Raw genomic sequence first — 18835 nt, 5'->3', positions numbered from 1 at the left:
CTTAGTGAAGCCCTTTGCAACTCAGTGAGACCCCGTTTCAAAATTAAAAAAAAAAAAAAAATAGGCCTGGAGGTGTAGCTCAGAGGTACTGCAAAAAAAAAAAAAAAAGAAAGAAAGAAAAGAAAAGATAAAAAAGCTTGCGCCACGGAGATCATTGGTGGGCCTGTGCCTGCATTGTATCAGGGGAGGTAAAAAGACTATTGGCTAAGCAGGATGAAAGGAAGGAGATAATGAGTCCTTATGAAAACTGTTCTGTGTTCAAAAACTTCAGCGTCTTACTTTCAAGGCACCCCACTTTGTCCCTCTGACGCAGTACTTTATTGTTCTGTCCCTTCTTTCTACCTTTGTAATAATAAAAATTGCTTAAGCTTGCAGCAGTATAGTTCTGGCTATTTTTTTCTTGCTTGCTTGCTATTTTGTTTTGTTTTTTTTTTTTTGTTTTTTTTTTTTGCAGGTCTGGGGATGGAACCAGGGACATTTGACCTCCGAGCTACACCCCCTGCCCTATTTTTATTCTTTTTGTGTGTGTGTGTGTGGTACTGGGGTTCCTGGAAGATCTTCTACCTCCGGGCTACACTCCCAGACCTATTTTTATATTTTTATTTGGAAACAGGATCTCCTAAGCCAGCGCACGGCGCGGCTGACTTCGAACCTGCAGATCCTCCTGTCTCTGCCTCCCAAGCGCGGGGATTACAAGCGTGCGCCACCACGCCCGGCTTTATTTTTTATTTTGAAATCGGGTCTCACTGAGTTGTAGAGGACCTCACTAAGTAGCTGAGGCTGTCTGCGAACCGTGATCCTCCAGTCTCAGCCTCCTGAATGCTGAGAGCCAAGCATGCGCCACCACGCCTGGCTCTCGATGTGGATTCTTGTTCTTAGCCAGTTTAGAAAAAATAGCCAGAAGCCGGGCATGGTGGTGCACGCTTGTAATCCCAGCATTCAGGAGGCTGAGACCGGAGGATTGCGGTTCGTGGACAGCCTCAGCTACTAAGTGAAGCCCTCTGCAACTCAGTAAGACTCGGTTTCAAAATAACGAATAAAAAATTGGGCAGGGAGTGTAGCTCGGAGGTCAAATGCCTCTGGGTTCCATCCCCAGACCCACAAAAAAAAAAAAGAAAGAAAAAGAAAAAAAGAACCCACATCAACATTTCAAAGTGTACAGTCCCCACATTGCCTTGCCCACGCTTCTGACACACTGGATCATGAGCTCAATAAGATGGTGCTTGCAGCCATGTGTGGTGGCACACACTTGTAATCCCAGCATTTGAGAGACTGAGCAGGAGGATCACAGTTTGCGAACAGCCTCAGCTACTTAGTGAGGCCCTTGGAAACTCAGTGAGACCCTGTTTCAAAATAAAGAATTAAAAAATAGGGCTGGGGTGTAGCTCAGAGGTAGAATGCCCCTGGGTTCCTTCCCCAGTAACACACACACACACACACACACACACACACACACACACACACACACAGATGGTGCTTGCAGCAGGACATGGTGGCACCACACTTGTAATTCTAGTACTTGGGAGGCTGAGATAGGAGGATCACAGTTTCACAGCCAGCCTCAGCTACTTAGTGAAACCCTGTTTCAAAATAAAGAAAATAGGGCTAGGGGTGTGGCTCAGAGGTAGAATTCTCCTGGGTTTAATCTCTAGTACCACACACAAATAAAATAAAAAGTAGTTGCCAGGCATGGTGGCTCACGCTTGTAATCCTAGCATTTGGGAGGCTGAGACAGGAGGATCGCAATTTGAGGACAGCCTCGGCTACTTAGGCCCTTTGCAACTCAGTGAGATCCTGTTTCAAAATAAAGACTAAAAAATAGGGCTGGGGGTGTAGCTCAGAGGTAAAATACCCCTGGGTTCCATCCCCAGTACAACAATAAATAAATAAATAGTAGTTGCTCTATGTCACTGATGTTTGGGGCAGGCAGTGATGTAGCGCTAGATAACGGGGCATCAGTGACGAGTGTTTCCTTCCCCTTTGCACCAGAGAAGAGCGCCTGGGCCTACAGAGATTCTCCCCTCCTGCCTGCCAAGGAGGGACCGGCCTTCACTGATGAGCATTGAGCTGGTTTTGTTTATGGGGAAAGGAAGAAGGAAGACCACAGGGCAGAATTGTGGGGGAGTGGGCAGTTGTTGAGAAAGAAGAAAAAGTAGCTGTGTCTGCAAAGACAGGAGCTAGGAAAGGGGCCAAGAGGGGAATTCAGGTGGTCTCCTGGAAGACCACACATCTCCAGAGTACTCAAAGGCTACAAATAAAGGATGGGAAAAAATATTGTTCTTTTTTTCTATTTTTTTTTCTTGTGGTACTAGGGGGTAGAACCCAGGGGGTAGAACCCAGGGGCTTTCTATTTCTGAGCTACATCTCCAGCCCTACTTTATAATTTATTTGGAAATAGGGTCTCACTAAGTTGCGGAGGGCCTCACTAAGTATCTGAGACTGTCTGTGAACCGCGATCCTCTGGTCTCAGGCTCCCAAATGCTGAGATTACAAGCATGCGCCACCACTCCCAGCTCTTTTTGTTTTTTGAAACAGCATCTCCCTATGCTGTCCAGGCTGGCCTTCAACTCCTGGGTTCAAGCAATCCTCCTTCCTCAGCCTCCCAAGTAGGTGGGACTAGAGATGTCCATCAACCGTAACCAGCTTCCAATATATTTTTGGGGCCAGGTGTGGTGGTGCTTGCTTATAATCCCAGTTCATGGAAGGCTAAAACAGGAGGATTGCAGGTTCAGCCACAGCAACTTAGTGAAGTCCTGTTTCAAAATAAGAAGTAAAACAGTTGGGGGGGTAAGGGTTGGAGGTAGAATGCCCCTGGGGTGAGTCACCAGTACAAAAAAAAAGGGAAGCAAAGGGGGGGCAGAGGTGTAGCTCAGTGGTAGAACACCCCTGGACTTAAACCCCAATATCACACACACACACACACACACACACACACACACACACACACACACCAGTGTGGCTGGGACACAGTAAGCAATGGGGAAAACTCAGAAGAGAAGTTGGAGAGATTGGCATGAAAGCCCAAGAAGCCCAGAGCCCCAGGCCCTTTAGGGCTCCTATCTTCTGCCTAAGGCCCAAAATACCCCATAATCAGTGGGAACAATCTAGAGACAGGAAACAGAAATGCTAAAGGTCAGTGGCTGAAGTTGGCAGATGTGGGAGTGGTGTCCGGCCCTGGGCACCCGCTTGGCAGCAGCTGATAGCATCCTCATTCCCACCATTAACCCACAGCTTCTTTGGGGTGAGGAGGAACCCTCGGCTCCATGGGAAGGTCCACAACCTCAGATGAAAGCCGAGCCCGAGGGCACCAGGCTGTCCACAGAAGGGGGAGATTGCAGCTGCTCAACCGGCCCAATGACACCCTGCTCTGCCTCACTGGGTTATTAGGAAAAATAAAAAAAAGATAATGACAGCTATGAACCTGTGATACCATCACAACAGCACATCCACGTGGGAGGGGTGGCTGGGACCAACAAGAAAAAGGCTAGAATGATAATAATAGAGTTCTGATGCCAGGACGCAGGCCTGGGAGGCCTGGGGTGTGGGTGGCTTGCTCAAGGTACAAGAGCAGATAAATCTAGTGTGTGTGTGCGGGTGCATGTGTGTGTGTGTGTGTGTGTGTGTGTGTGTGTGTGTGTGTGTGTGTGTGTTACTGGTAAGGAGATAGAAAGGAAGTAGGCAGAAACGGAAGAGGCCTATGTAATTTCCTGAGGGACAACGAATACTAATTAACTTCCAAGTTTCAGAGATAAGAACAACCAAAACTTCACAAAACCATCTGTTTACTAATCAACAAACCCAGGAGACATCAATGGAGCAAGTCTGACACTCCTACTGAAAAGAGACCCCTCAAAGGACATGCAAATATCCTATGCAAATTCTGAGATCTGCTTCCCAGAATCCCAAATTTCAAGCAATAGAGGACATGCAGACATATATAAACCCCTAGCGCAGTCACTAAGACGGTTACCCACTCTGGGAACCCCTCCCCGTTGGGGAGCTTCTCTCTCTCTTGCAGGTCGCATTAGCTTTAAGAGAAGGTGGAGTGCAATTGAAGGCACTTGGCTCGAGCTACACTCGGGTAGTGACCTGAAGGCCTCTGCTGGATGTCAAGCCGACCAGGGCCCCTAGGGGTGACCTGCACTTCTTTTCTGGCAGATTGCGTGGACTCTGGGAGAAAGCAGCTTGCAACTGAAGGCATTTGGCTTGGGCTACCCTCAAGTATTGTCCTGAAGGCAGCTGCTGGACACTAGAGCCCCGATAGCCCATAGAGGGTTCTGCCACTTTCCCTATTCCTTTCTAGCAGATCGCATGGACTTTGGGAGAAAGCAGCTAGCAACTGAAGGCATTCGGCTTGGGCAACCCTCAAGTATTGTCCTGAAGGCAACTGCTGGACTTCAGAGTTCCAACAGCCCCTTAGGGGTGTTTGGCCACTTTTCTCTATTCACTGCTGCTTTCAATAAACCTTTTACTCCCCTTCCTGTGGTCTGCGGGTATCATTCTTCGCTCACTGCAGACAAGAACCCGGTAAGGAAACTCCCTTTCATCTTAAGGAAATGCCAGGTTTCTTCCCAAGAAACTCCCCATTTCACTGGGAATGGAACCCAGGAATGTTCTATATCCGAGCGACAACCCCAGCCCTTTATTTTTTTGTTTTGAAACAGGGTCTCACTAAGTTGCTGAAACTCTTGCTGAAGACCAGCTGAGGCTGGTCTCAAATTTGCAATCCTATCTCAGCCTCCCAAGTACTGGGATTACAGGTATGCACCACCACACCTGGCTAAATCTAGTCTTCTAATAATAATAAGAAGAAAAACTAGCCGGGCATGGTGGCTCACACTTGTAATACCAGCATTTGGGAGCCTGAGACAGGAGGATCATGGTTCTAGCATGTGCAACATGCTAGCACTGGGAAAACAATACAAAGCAACCTCCTTTTCTACTAAGTGTAGGGAAACAATATAGATCAAAGCAACCCATATTCAGGTTTGGGTGGCCAATGCCTCTCTGCTTTCATCCATCATGAGTATTAACCTATATGTATAAAATTATCTTTTTGTGTGTGTGTGGTATTGGGAATTGGATCGAGGGGTGTTCTATCTCCAAGCTACACCTCCAAGTTCTTTATTATTATTATTATTATTATTATTATTATTATTAATTATTTGCAGTACTGGGGATAGAACCCAGGGAAATTCTACCTTCAAGCTACACCCCCAGCCCTATTTTTTTATTCTTTATTGTACCAGTATTGGGAAGAGGCATCAAAATGTATCAATGTGCTGGTATTAGAAAATTGCTTTGATAATTTCCAAAAAGCAAAATATTCTCAGAGCCTAGGTGCTGTGCAGGCACTCAGGCAGGGAGGGGGCTGCAGAGTTCCTCTCTGTCTTTGCCTTTCATTCTAATGATTAACCTATAGTAAAGGCCTTAGAGTCAACTGAAGCCGTTAGCCCTAAAATTACAACACAGGCAACCGGTGCCTCTGTTTACCTCCTCTCCTCTGGGATCCGGTTTGGGCATAGGAAAGGTAAACTTTGTGTGTGGCTTCAAAGCACCCTAGTTGATGAGCAACTAATACTGCCCAATACAATAGAGCCGAGGGCCAGGTAGATTCTTGATCCTTGCATTTAGTAAGTGCACTGTCCGGAGACAAAGAGGCACCACCTGTCTAAGGAATAAGTTACTAGCCCATTGCCTTGCTAAGGCTGATGAGAAAGATACCAATACAAAATCTATTTAAAGGTTGGGGTCCCCAAAAGGGGCCAGAGTTCCATTTTCTCCAGCATGCGGGTCAGCAGGCTGCTTTTTCCTTCTCTTCTCTATTTCCTACTGCTCTATTTCCTAATTTTCTAATGAAGATTTGTTAAAATTGCACTGATCTACCTACTAGTTTTAATTTTTCTATTCAACAAGCCTTAGTTTAATAAGAAAAAGAACCCCCACCACTCAAACCATAACATTTTTTTTTAAACATCTCACCCATGACATACTAGTCATCGGGTGTGTATCTACCACCATCCACATAACCCTTCCTGTGTGTACATGCTTAATTATCTTAGTCATATAATAACAACTTGTGAAATAAATAGGGGCTGTATCAGATTTTCTTTGTTGTTGAGTTTTATTTGGTTTTATTATTTGATTTTTGGCAGTACTGGGGATTGAATCCATGGGCATTCAACCTCCAAGCTGCACCCCAACTCTTATTTTTTAGTTTTTATATTGAAACAGGTTCTCACTAAGTTGTGGAGAATCTCACTAAGTTGCTGAGGTTGACTGTAAACCTGTGATCCTCCTGTCTCAGCTTTTATTTGGTTTTAATACTAAGCTGTTCATTTGTTTCCTGTTCAAACCTAGATTCTTCCAAAAAAGGATTAGAGCTGAAGGAGAAGCCAGGCCTGGGTAGCCTGTAATCCCAGTACTCGTGAGGCTGAGACAGGAAGATCAAAAGTTTGAAGCCAGCCTCAGCAATTTAGAGATATTCTGTTTCAAAATAACAAATAAAGGGCCAGGCATGGCGGCACACGCTTGTAATCTCAGCATTTAGGAGGGGGAGACCAGAGGATCAAGGTTCACGGACAGCCTCAGCTACTTTGTGAGGCCTTCTGCAACTTAATGAGACCCTGTTTTAAAATAAAGAATAAAAAATAGGGCTGGGGGTATAGCTTGTACGCTGCCCCTGGGGTTCATCCCCGGTACCACAAAAATTAAATAAATAAATAAATAAATAAATAAATAACAAATAAAGTAGAGCCAGGGGTATAGCTCAGAAGTAGAATGCTCCTGGATTCAACCCCCAGTGCCATAAAGTAAAAATCAATAAACAAGCCAGGCGGGGTGGCACATGCTCATAATCCCAGTTCTTAGCTAAGACAGGAGGATCACAGGTTTGCGGATAACCTTAGCAAATAGTGAGACTCTCATCAACGTGGCAAGATCCTATTTCCAAATAAAAATCAGGCTGAAAGTATAGCTCAGAGGTAGAATTCCCCGGGTTCCATCACCAGTAATGTTACGGTGCTGGAACTGTTTCAGGGGCCCTGTTGGGCTCCCAAAACTGTTACAGTGAGGTGTAGCCACGGGTTCTTGTTCTGAGCTATGTGTAGAAAACTATAGCCCGAACTCTTGCTGTAAGCTTAAACAATTTTATTATTACAAAGAAAGAAAGGTAGGACAGAGTTAATAAAGCCCTATACCAGAGGTGGTATGGGGGGGGGTACTTGAAAAAAAGTCACCAGAGGCCTCTGGACTCAGGACATTTATACCAAGTCTTCTGACCAGACTAGATCCACCCTTTCCTGGGGCAAGTCTTTTGATGTGAGGATTCCTTCCTGTAGAACTGCCCTGAGGGCACAGACCCTAAGCCTTTTGTTACACCCAAAATGTGTTAATTGATTCTCAGAGTCAGGGATCTCTTGAAGGCTCACGCCACCCCACACATCCTTGGGGAAGTTGGCTTCTCTGAGAAATGCAAAAGACCCTGGGCTTCCTCTCTTCTCTTGCTAATTCCCCTTGGACTCTGCAGGGTCTTTCCCTTGAAGCTTCTGGCTTTCTAATACCAAAATTATTATTATTATTTTTTTTTTTTTTTTTTTTGCGGGTCTGAGGATCAAACCCAGGGGCATTCGACCTCGGAACTACACCCCCTGCCCTATTTTTTATTCTTTATTTTGAAACCGGGTCTCACTGAGTTGCAGAGGTCTCACTAAGTAGCTGAGGCTGTCCTCGAACTGCGATCCTCAGGTCTCAGCCTCCCGAATGCTGGAATTACAAGCATGCACCACCACGCTTGGCCCGAATTTTTTTTTTTTTTTTTTTTTTTTTGGGGGGTGGTACTGGGGTTCCTGGAAGCCCTTCTACCTCTGGGCTACACTCCCAGACCTATTTTATATTTTTGAAACAGGGTCTCTTACGCCAGCGCGGCTGGCTTCGAACCTGCGCGATCCTCCTGTCTCCGCCTCCCAAGCACGGGGATTACAAGCGTGCGCCACCACGCCCGGCATTCGAAATTATTTTTTAAAAACATTTTGAAGCCGGGTTTGGTGGCACGCTTGTAATCCCTGCGCTTGGGAGGCTGAGGCAGGAGAATCGAGCAGGTTCGAAGCCTGCCTCAGCTAGTTAGTGAGGCTCTCAGCAACTTAGTGAGATCCTGTTTCCAAATAAAATATAAAATAGGTCTGGGAGGATAGCCCAGAGGTAGACTCCCAGTACTGTTAAGTTGGGTCCTGCACTCATGTGACTTTGTGTCACATGACCTCTGCAGAGCAAGGGAGGGGCTGAAACCCCCGCGAGAATTGGGCGTTCCCGCGAGTAAACCCTCATCTCGCGAGATGCATACCTTGAAAAGGAGAGCCCGCGTCCTCAAGCTTCGGACAGGCGCGCGGGCCCCACGGTGCCTCGCCCTGATCCCCGGGAGAGCCGTGCCATTAAAACTTTACATGCCATGTGTACTGGACCTCTCTTGTGTTTTTCACACTCCGCCGTATGCACATTATTTTTATTTTACTCGCATTTAATTTTTTATTTTACTTATCATTTGGTGCCGAACCGGGAGAACTCTTGGGTCCCTCCCCATTTTTTTCCTTTTTTTTTTTTTTTCTGTTTTCTCTTTTTATTTTTACTCTTTTTTTGAGCCCCGGACTCTCCGACCCGCCAGCAGCTCGACTGTGAGGTCCCACACCAGTGCTCCACTTGCAGGCGTTGCTCCCACCACTGCCGCCGCTGCCGCCCCGTGCCTGCCTGGACCGTAAGACTTCTTCCCCAGCCCCGTGCTCTTCGGGAGAGCCGGCGGCCTTCTTCCCGCCCCGGGCTCTGCTGAGAGTCCGCGGCCATCTTTCCAGCCCCGAGCTCTGCTGAGAGCTCACGGCCATCTTTCCGGCCCCGCACTCTGCTGAGAGCCGGTGGCCATCTTTCTGATCCCGCACTCTGCTGAGAGTCTGCGGCCATCATTCCAGCCCTGCGCTCTGCTGAGAGCCAGTGGCCATCTTTTCCTGCCCACGTGCTCTCTTCTGGAGCGCCGATAGCAATCTTCCACTGCCACTGCGGCCACAGCCACCACTGCCGGGGCGTGCAGGCTCCACCGGCCGCCAGGCTGCCAGTTCCACCCGCCCGGAGCCAGGCTCCTTGGGTGATGCTGGCACCTGCTCTGCTCCTGCCTGCCGCTTGGACCTCCTAAAACCGCCGTTCCCGCCTGCCCACTCTGCCCGCCGCTGGAATGGGACCGCATCGCCCGCGGACTGCGCCACACCGCGCGCCTATGTCTTCTCCGCGCCTGGCATTGCTTAGACCCGCCTGCCAGGGCCGCCTGCCTCCTCCATCTAGGTGGCCGCCACTCTGCTAAACAGCCCCCAGCCCGCCAAGTCCAGCCCGCGCTCCAGCTGGTTCCTCCACTCGGACTCGCGCCCTGGCGCCCTTCACCCTGTGCCTGCCCACCCCTGCTGCCTGGGCCTGGCCATTCCGGTAAGCAGCCACATGGAATTACTAGGGGGGGGGGTCGCCAGCTTTGGCCCGCCATCTTGGACACGTGGAATCACTGGGGGGCCGCCATCTTGGCCCCACCATCTTTAACCCCTCCCACCTCATGGCCTCACTGGAGGCCTCGCCATCCTTAACCCCTCCCACCTCATGGCCTCACTGGAGGCCTCGCCATCCTTATCCCCTCCCACCTCATGGCCTCACTGGAGGCCTCGCCATCCTTAACCCCTCCCACCTCATGGCCTCACTGGAGGCCTCGCCATCCTTAACCCCTCCCACCTCATGGCCTCACTGGAGGCCTCGCCATCTTTAACCCCTCCCACCTCATGGCCTCACTGGAGGCCTCACAATCTTTAATCCCTCCCACTTTCCACTCCTAACCAATCCTAGGAGTCGGCGGCCATCTTTCCGGCCCGAGCCAGGCAGCTTGGCACTTGCTCTGCCTGCCAACCGCCTGCGCGGGCCAGGACCTCTGCCTGCCGCTTGGACCTCCTAAAGCACCGTTCCAGCTTGGTTCTCCGGTCACCGCCGGGACCTCTGGCTGGTTTGCCCCACCCGCCCCGAGCCAGGCTCACTGGCGGTGCTCCTCGGGGCCCAGCCTCAGCGTCTGGCGCATGCCTGGAAGCCATTTTGTCTCCACGCCGCGGGCCTGGCAAGCCACGCCGCCTGCGTGCCCCCACTGATCCCGCCAGCCGCCAGTGCCGTCCACACCAGCAACCGCGCGCCCTGGCTCCACCATGCCCCCAGCAGCTTCTCAGCACTTCTGTCACAGCCAGCGCTGGCCGACAACACTATACTCCGGTAAACTGCCTCCTTCCCTTGGTTAGCGGGTTCCGGACTTGGGTCTTCCGGTCCACTGGGACCCCAAAATCCAAGCGCTTGGTAACCCATTGTCCCATGGTCCACTGGGACCACGCTGCGGATGACCAGGTCATCCTCCAGTTTTGAGAAGGAATGAAGACGTTCTTCCCTATCTCTTAACCTCCATTTCCGAACGATTGAGCAGGGAAATCGGGGACGCCCATTTCCTGTTCTTCATTTCTGCCAATTATGGGGAGTCGAACCTTTATACTAGCAGATGCCCTGAGAGCCTGTCTGCCTTGATACGAGTTGGGAAATAGGTTGCGGTGGCCCAGGAACAGTTAGGAACTTTTCTAAGTGGTCTGGTATCCCTCCAAATGCTCTCCCCCATCAGCTTCCATTTATTTTCCCGCCAGCTGCCATTTTGTGATGGCGCATAGTCGCTGCCTGGTGATGTCACAGTCGCCATCTTGGCCCGCGCCAGACTGCAATTTTGCTGGGCGGCCCGCGTGGGCGCGCCCTAGGTGCTGTGGGAAACACCGGGGCTGGGGCGACACCCTCTGCCCGTGGGGAGTCTGCGTTGCCATTCTTGCCAGACACCAGCCCCGGGACGTGCTCTTTGTGAGTATAGGTCCGTCACAGCTGACAGAACCTTAACATAGCATCTAAGTTTTAATTCCAGAGAGAAACAGGCGGAAATGGAGCATACACTCCGACTTTGCCAAAAAGCAGATCCCTGGTAGCTGCCCTTCGGCTGGCGGTGGCGGCTCAGCCCCCTGGAGCGCCACCTAGGTGTGGAGGACTGCAACAACAACTACCTCCAGGAGCCTGCCTCAAGTGGGGCAAAGCCACGCCTACCAATCAGACTGCTCGGCGTGTGGCCAGGAGGGCCACTGGAACAGTGCCCTTGGAAAAGGGTGAGCCCCAGGTGCCTCAACACAGGGGGAGCACCTTTCCAGACCAGGCCCCGCCGCTGGCCCTACTCAACCTGGCTGAAGACTGATGGCTCCTAGATCCCTCAACCTCCATCCTTTTTGCCAGCTCAGGGTAGCTCTCCAGGTACTGAGTAAGCCAGTCTCCTTTTTGGTCGCCTGCTCAATCTCATGATTTGTTTTTTTCTTTAATAGCCCTTGCCTGTTCAAGCCTCCTCAAGCACACATCACTAAGCTGTCCAGGGTAACCTCCAATTCGCACTGCAGCTATGCACCCACCTGCACCCCCTTCTGGGGGACTGGACTCCCGACTCCTCCCGGCCTGGGGCCCCTGACGACGCCCCTTGACAGCAGGAAGAAGCTAGAGGGTCCAACATCATCCATTATCCCTACCATCAAAAGGCCGGAATGTTAAGTTGGGTCCTGCACTCATGTGACTTTGTGTCACATGACCTCCTCAGGGCAAGGGAGGGGCTGAAACCCCCGCGAGAATTGGGCATTCCCGCGAGTAAACCCTCATCTCGCGAGATGCATACCTTGAAAAGGAGAGCCCGCGTCCTCAAGCTTCGGACAGGCGCGCGGGCCCCATGGTGCCTCGCCCTGATCCCCGGGAGAGCCGTGCCATTAAAACTTTACATGCCACGTGTACCGGACCTCTCTCGTGTTTTTCACACTCCGCCGTATGCACATTATTTTTATTTTACTCGCATTTAATTTTTTATTTTACTTATCAAGTACCACAAAAAAAAAACAAACATTTTGAAGCCCTTTTCCAATACTGGCACATTAATACATTTTGAAGCTCTTTCCCATACTGGTACAAGTCACACACACACACACACACACACACACACACACACACACACACAAATAAATGCTCATTGAAGCAGAACAAAAGTCACTTATAGATAGCCAAGGTGTAGACATGCATAGCTAACTGAAAAATCTGCCTTACAGTTGAACTCTAAATTTATTTTGTAGTAAAAATCAATGCAAACAACTTTGTATCAGTGAGGAGAATTCTGAACAATGGTAGATGATTTAAGGAGAAGAGGTTATGGTAATATTTGATGAAGGATTAAAACTTAAGGAAGTGGAGAAGACTACTTTTGTTGTTTTGTTTTTACTATATAGAGATTAAACCCAGGGGTTCTCTATCACTGAACTACATCCCAGGCCTCTTATAATTTTTATTTTAAGACAGGGTCTTGTTGAATTGCTCAGGCAGCCTCTAACTTGCAATCCTCCTGCCTTACCCTCCACAGTAGCTGGGATTACAGGCATGTGCCACTGTACCTGGCTAACATTTTTATATTAGGACCAAAATACTATAGAGGTAGATAAACATTAAAGTTTGTGTGTGTATATATACTAGAAGTTAAACCCCAAGACATTCTACCTCTGAGTCACACCCTCAACCCTGTATTATTTTTTAACAGATTCTGGCAGTTAAGTTGCTAAGAGTCTTGTTAAGTTGCTGAAGCTGGCCTTGAACCTGTGATGCTCCTCTCTCAGCCTCCCAAATTTTGGAATTTTAGGCAGGCACTACCATGCCTGGCTAAACATGAAAAGATTTTTTGTGTTTTTTTTTCCCCGCAGGTCTGGGGATGGTACTCAGGGGCATTCGACCTCCGAGCTACACCCCTTGCCCTATTTTTTATTCTTTATCTTGAAACCAGGTTTCACTGAGTTGCAGAGGGCCTCACTAAGTAGCTGAGGCTGTCCTCAAACCGCTCCGGTCTCAGCCTCCTGAATGCTGAAACATGAAAAGTTTTAATGCAAACTGATGGCTATGTGTATATATATATATATATATATATATATATATATATATATATATATATATACACACACACACACACATTCTTCAGGTCCCTCACTTGAAAACAATCGGCTAACCTAAAGCCTTAGCCTTAGCAAAAGTAACAACAGGTTGCTACCCTAGATGACCCAGCTAGTCACGCATAACTCCTCTTTTGGCTTCTGTAATCCTGCTTAACTTGCACCTGCAGGAAAAACACATTAGAAACTTTCCATCTTTGTCACAACTGGGAGGCATATAATAGAAGGATCCATCTTTGTCATGACCAGAGTGTGGGTATAAAAGAAGGGGTCGATGTGGTTTGTCGAGTCCCTGTACAATCATTGCTTTGTGACTTCTGAATGTTACGCTTGGTTACCCTCCCCTTGCTATACTACCCTGTACTGTACTACCTGCTATGAGAATCTGAACTTTTCACCCATAGGTTTGCAGTTTCCCTTGTATAAAAAGGTCTTAAAACCAGGTGTCATGGCGCACGCTTGTAATCCCAGCATTCCAGAGGCTGAGACAGGAGGATTGTGATTCGTGGACAGCCTCAGCTACCTAGTGAGGCCCTTTGCAACTCAGCGAGATCCTGTTTCAAAATAAAGAATAAAAAATAGGGCTGGGGATATAGTTTGGAGGTAGAATGCCCCTGGGTTCCATCCCCAGTACCAAAAATAAATAAAGAAAAATAAATAAATAAATAAATAAATAAATAAATAAATATAAAAAATAAGGGCCAGGCTTGGTGGTGCACACATGTAATCCCAGCATTTGGGAGGCTGAGACAGGAGGATCGTGGTTCACAGTCAGCCTCAGCTACTTAGTGAGGCCCTCTGCAACTTAGTGAGACCCTGTTTCAATATAAATACTAAAAAATAAGGCTTCCAGGTACAGCTTGGAGGTTGAATGCCCCTGGATTCAATCCCCAGTACTGCTGAAAAGCAAATAATAAAACCAAATAAAACTTGACAACAAAGAAAATCTGATACAGTCCCTATTTATTTCACAAGTTGTTATTATATGACCAAGGTAATCAAGCATGTACACACAGGAAGGGTTGCGTGGATGGCAGTAGATACACACCTGATGACTAGGACGTCGTGGGTGGGATGTGAGGAAAGATGGGAGACTCGGGAAGGAGCAGGCGCCACTCCAAGGGCTTGCTGGATGGTTCTGGAATGGCAGCTCACAGCACACACAGGACGGGGCCTCTCAGGTCACAGGCAGAAGGGATAGACCTTCACCCAACCCCGACTCCATGAGGGCAAGCCCAGCCCTGTGCGTTCATTGTTGGATCCCCAGGGCCTGGCACAAAATATGATCAAAGAAGATGCTCAATGCATATCTGTGAAGGGCCGGAAAAGAAAAAGGGAAGGGAAAAAGTATTCCTAAAACACAAGATATATTGTATTTCCAGTCATTCCAAACAACGGGGTCAAAATATAGCAAAGAAGCCAGGTGTGGTGGCATACTCCTGTAACTCTAGTTCTTAGGGGACTGAGACGGAAGGATTGCAGGTTCAAAGCCAGCCTCAGCAACTTAGGGCTGAGAGTGGAGCTCAGAGCTCAGAGTGCCCTGTGTTCAATCAAAAGTACTACACACACACACACACACACACACACACACACACACAAGTTTGTGTAGTGAGATTTATTTATTTATTTATTTATTTATTTATTTTGCAGGTCTGGGGATGGAACCCAGGGGCATTTGACCTCCAAGCTACACCCCAGCTCTATTTTTTATTCTTTATTTTGAAACAGGGTCTCACTAAGTTGCAGAGGGCCTCACTAAGTCGCTGAGGCTGTCCGCGAACCGCGATCCTCCGGTCTCAGCCTCCCAAATGCTGGGATTACAAGGTGTAGCGATCTTTATGATAGATTCCCAGCACTCATTCTATTCAGGGTTGGGGGTATAGCTCAGAGGTAGAGTGCCCCTGGGTTCCATCCCCAGTTCTGAAAGAAGAGAAAAAAAAAAGAAGGCTTCATTTCCTGATAGGAGGCCCAACTGGTAACACGAGAATGTCTTCAACTGTGGGCACTAAAGATAAACTCAGAGAAGACATATCTGCAGGAATCGCAGACACTGATCTGCTGGTGTTTTTCCTCGTGGAGAAGGAGAGAGCAGGAAGCACAAAGGAGCATGTCACCAGCCGCCATGCTCTGGACCCATGACCAAGAGCACTTCACAAGCAGTCCGCTACTGAGAGGCCCCCAGAGCCCAGCAAGTTCATATCGGTGTGAAACTGCCCAGCGCGAGGCGGCAGGAAGCGGCCGTGCCCTCGGAGCCTCTCCACCCAGACCCAGGGGACGCCACCAGGAGGAGAAGCAGCTTCAGTGCCGCCAAACAGCTAGACACCTGAATTGTGTGCATCTATACAGTTTTAGACTTGGGAAATTTTTAGACTTAATTGTAGCTTTGAAAGAAAAAACATAGCATCATGGAACCAAACAAAACCCATCTCCAGGCTGTCTGTAGTCTGCAGGTGGCATCTTAGCTCCGGCCTAGCTGCGGGCGTGGGAGAAGACGTGTGTGGAAGCCGAGAGCTCTGCCCCAGGGCCACGGCTGCCCTCCCACCAGCCCCGACCGTCAGAGACACTGGGTTCTGGGCCACAGGCTGAAAAGATGTTGTTCCACTCACAGCCCGGCTGGAAGGATCCGCTGCGAACTGCACTGGTGCCTGAGTGCAGGCCGGCTGCATGGGCGTGAAGTGTTTCCATTTTCTTCCAGTGCTTGCCAGGCCTGGTTGTATGTCTGGTCATTGATGAGCCACCAACGTGACTGGTCCTGTGACCGCCTCACTACATTCCTGGGCTTCATAAATTGTCAGAGTCATTCACCCACAGGTGAAAAATAAGAGAGGAGGGGACCTGAGACTGCTGCTCCCAACGGGGCACAAGGCCCTGCCAGCGGGAGTCCCTCACCGCTGGGCAACTTTCCGGTCTCCCCAGCCCAGTCCTGGTCTGAAGGGCTTGCACAGGAAGAGTCACCGCGTCTTGAGAGAGCAGACTCAAGGCCCATGACTCATAGAAAAAAAGTGGCTCATTTTCATGGACCTGAGTATTATTTTAAAAATAAATGCTATGACACATTGGAGCAGGAAGAACTTAGGTTAGATACTAAGAACAATTTCCAGACTACACAGATTGTGACATTAGGGCGGTTACCAAGGAGGAAATGGAGGCTTCATCTGGGTAGACTTTTTGAGACAAGGGTGAGAGGTGTGGACCAAGTGCTCTCATTGGTGAGTGGGAAAGTGACATTAGGATGCTGTCCTGCCCACTAGTCACTTAAGAGCTACCCTGCCCACTGTCATTGTCAAAGATCCTTTTTTTTTTTTTTTTTTTTTTGGTGTTACTGGGGATGGAACCCAGGGACCTTTTACCTCCGGGCTTCACTCCCAGACCTATTTTATATTTTATTTGGAAACAGGGTCTCTTAAGCCAGCTGAGGCTAGCTTCGAACCTGTGTGATCCTCCTGTCTCAGCCTCCCAAGCGCGGGGATTACAAGCGTGCGCCATCACACCCGGCTTAGATCTTTCTTTTACAGTGTTCATCATAACCCAGAAAGACACGGTCCTGTATGCCATAACCCCAAATGTTGAAATGACCAAAGATCAAAATTCTGAAAAAATATAATGTGTATGTATATGTATTTTGGATACTGAGGACTGAACCTTGAACCCAGGGGTGTTCTACCTCTGAGCTACACCCCCAGCTCAATTTTATTTTTTTTTTATTCAGAAACAGGTTTCACTAAGTTTTGAAGAGCCTCACTAAATTGCTGAGGCTGGCTTTGCACCTGCGATCCTTCTGCCTCAGCCTCCCAAGGACTCCCAAGTAAGTCACAATGCCCAACTGAAAAGATAATTTTTTTTTAAGGTACTGGGGATAGAACCCAGAGGCATTCTACCTCTGAGCTACACCCCCAGCCCTATTTTATTTTATTTTCTGTAGTACTAGGGGTGGAACCCAGTGGCTTTTCCACCTCCGGGCTACACTCCCAGACCTATTTTATACTTTATTTGGAAACAGGGTCTCATTAAGTTGCTGAGAACCTCACTAAGTAGCCAAGGCTGGCTTTGAACCTGTGCGATCCTCCTGTCTCAGCCTCCCAAGTGCTGGGATTACAAGCCTGCACCACCATGCCCTGCTGAAAAAATAATTTTAAAAAATTCTTAGCCAGGCGTGGTGGTGCACACTTGTCATCCTCGCACCTGGGAGGCAGAGACAGGAGGATTCCACAGGTTTAAAGCCAACCTTACTGGCTTAAGAGACCCTGTTTCCAAATAAAAATATTTTTAAAAAGTCTGGGAGCATAGCCCGGAGTTAGAAGGGTTTCCAGGAACCCCAGTACCACACAAAAAAAAATTATTTAGAGCCAGGAGTGGGGGCGCATGCTTGTAATCCCAGCATTCCAGAGGCTGAGACTGGAGGATCCCGGTTCGCAGACAGCCTCAGCTACTTAGTGGGGCTCTCTGCAACTTAGTGAGACCCTGTTTCAAAAATAAATAAATAAGCCAGGCGTGGTCGTGCACGCTTGTAATCCCTGCGCTTGGGAGGCTGAGACAGGAGGATCTCACAGGTTCGAAGCCAGCCTCAGCTACTTAGTGAGGCTCTCAGCAACTTAGTGAGACCCTGTTTCCAAATAAAATATAAAATAGGGCTGGGAGTATAGCTCAGAGGTAGAAAGCCCCTGGGTTCCATGCTCAGCACCACCAACACACACACACACACACACACACACACACACACACACACACACACAGTTATTTATTGGTACTGAGCGTCCAAGCACGTGGAGCCACCTGGTGCCGACTGACTCTACCATTTGGACCTGCTCCACTGGCAAAGGGGTCACCATGCCTTTGGCTAGAGATTTACTACATCCTTCCTTGGAAGAGGAAAAGAAAAATAAAAAACATAAAAAGGAAGGGCTAGTTCAAAGTTCAAATTCTAACTTTATGGATGTGAAATGTCCAGGTTGCTACAAGATTGCCATGGTTTTCAACTATGCTCAGACAGTGGTTCTCTGTCTAGGTTGCTTAGCAATGTGTGTCAGCCTACAGGAGGAAAGGCCAGACTCGCAGGAGGTTGTTCATTTAGAAGAAAACAACACTAGTGATGTAAACAACTTTCTGGGTTTGTGTTTCTCACAGAAAGCCTTATCATAACTTCAGTAATTCTAGTTAATTTACCAAGCTAATGTAATTATGTTTGAGTTTTGTAAGGTATACAATAATGATTGCCTATTTTGGCATTCGTTTTTCAATAAAGTTTTTATTATAGACAAAAAATATTTTTGCTTTTTTTTTTCATTTTGTTGCTAGAGATTAAACCCAGGTCCTCATGCATGCTAGCTACCACATACTTTACTACACTACACTCCCAGCCCTACTTACGTGTGTGTGTGTGTGTGTGTGTGTGTGTCCCACTGGTTATTGAACCCAAGGATATTCTACCTCCAAGCAGCACTCCCAGCCCTTTCTATTTGAAAACAGATCTCACTAGGTTGCTGAGAGCCTCTTTATACTGCTGAGGCTGTCCTCAAACCCACCTTCCTCTGGTGTCATTCCAAGTACTAGGATTATAGGCCTGCATTACCACATCTGGCTCCTATTAAAATTTTTTTTTTTATATCCCCGCCGGGAGTGGTGGAGCACACATGTAATCCCAGCATTTGGGAAAATGAGACAGGAGGATCTCAGTTCCTGGACAGTGTCAGCTACTTAGTGAGGCTCTTTGCAATTCAGCGAGACCCTCTTTCAAAAGAAAGAATAAAAAAATAGAGCTGGGGGTATACTTTGAAGATAGTGCC

The 18835-nt window shown here is 48.3% G+C and overlaps 1 pseudogene across 1 annotated transcript; it reads left to right on the top strand.

The window, feature by feature from the left end:
- The first annotated feature begins 17879 nt into the window (after positions 1-17879).
- Positions 17880-18139, top strand: LOC308270788 (small ribosomal subunit protein eS27-like; annotated as a pseudogene). Its single transcript has one exon. The product of its transcript is annotated as a small ribosomal subunit protein eS27-like (transcript).
- The last annotated feature ends 696 nt before the right edge of the window (positions 18140-18835 follow it).

This window comes from Muscardinus avellanarius (genome assembly GCF_963383645.1).
Source record: "Muscardinus avellanarius genome assembly, chromosome: 1".
Classification (NCBI taxonomy): Eukaryota; Metazoa; Chordata; class Mammalia; order Rodentia; family Gliridae; genus Muscardinus; species Muscardinus avellanarius.
The sequence above is the reverse complement of the archived record's forward strand: the minus strand, read 5'-3'. Positions and strand labels throughout refer to the sequence as shown.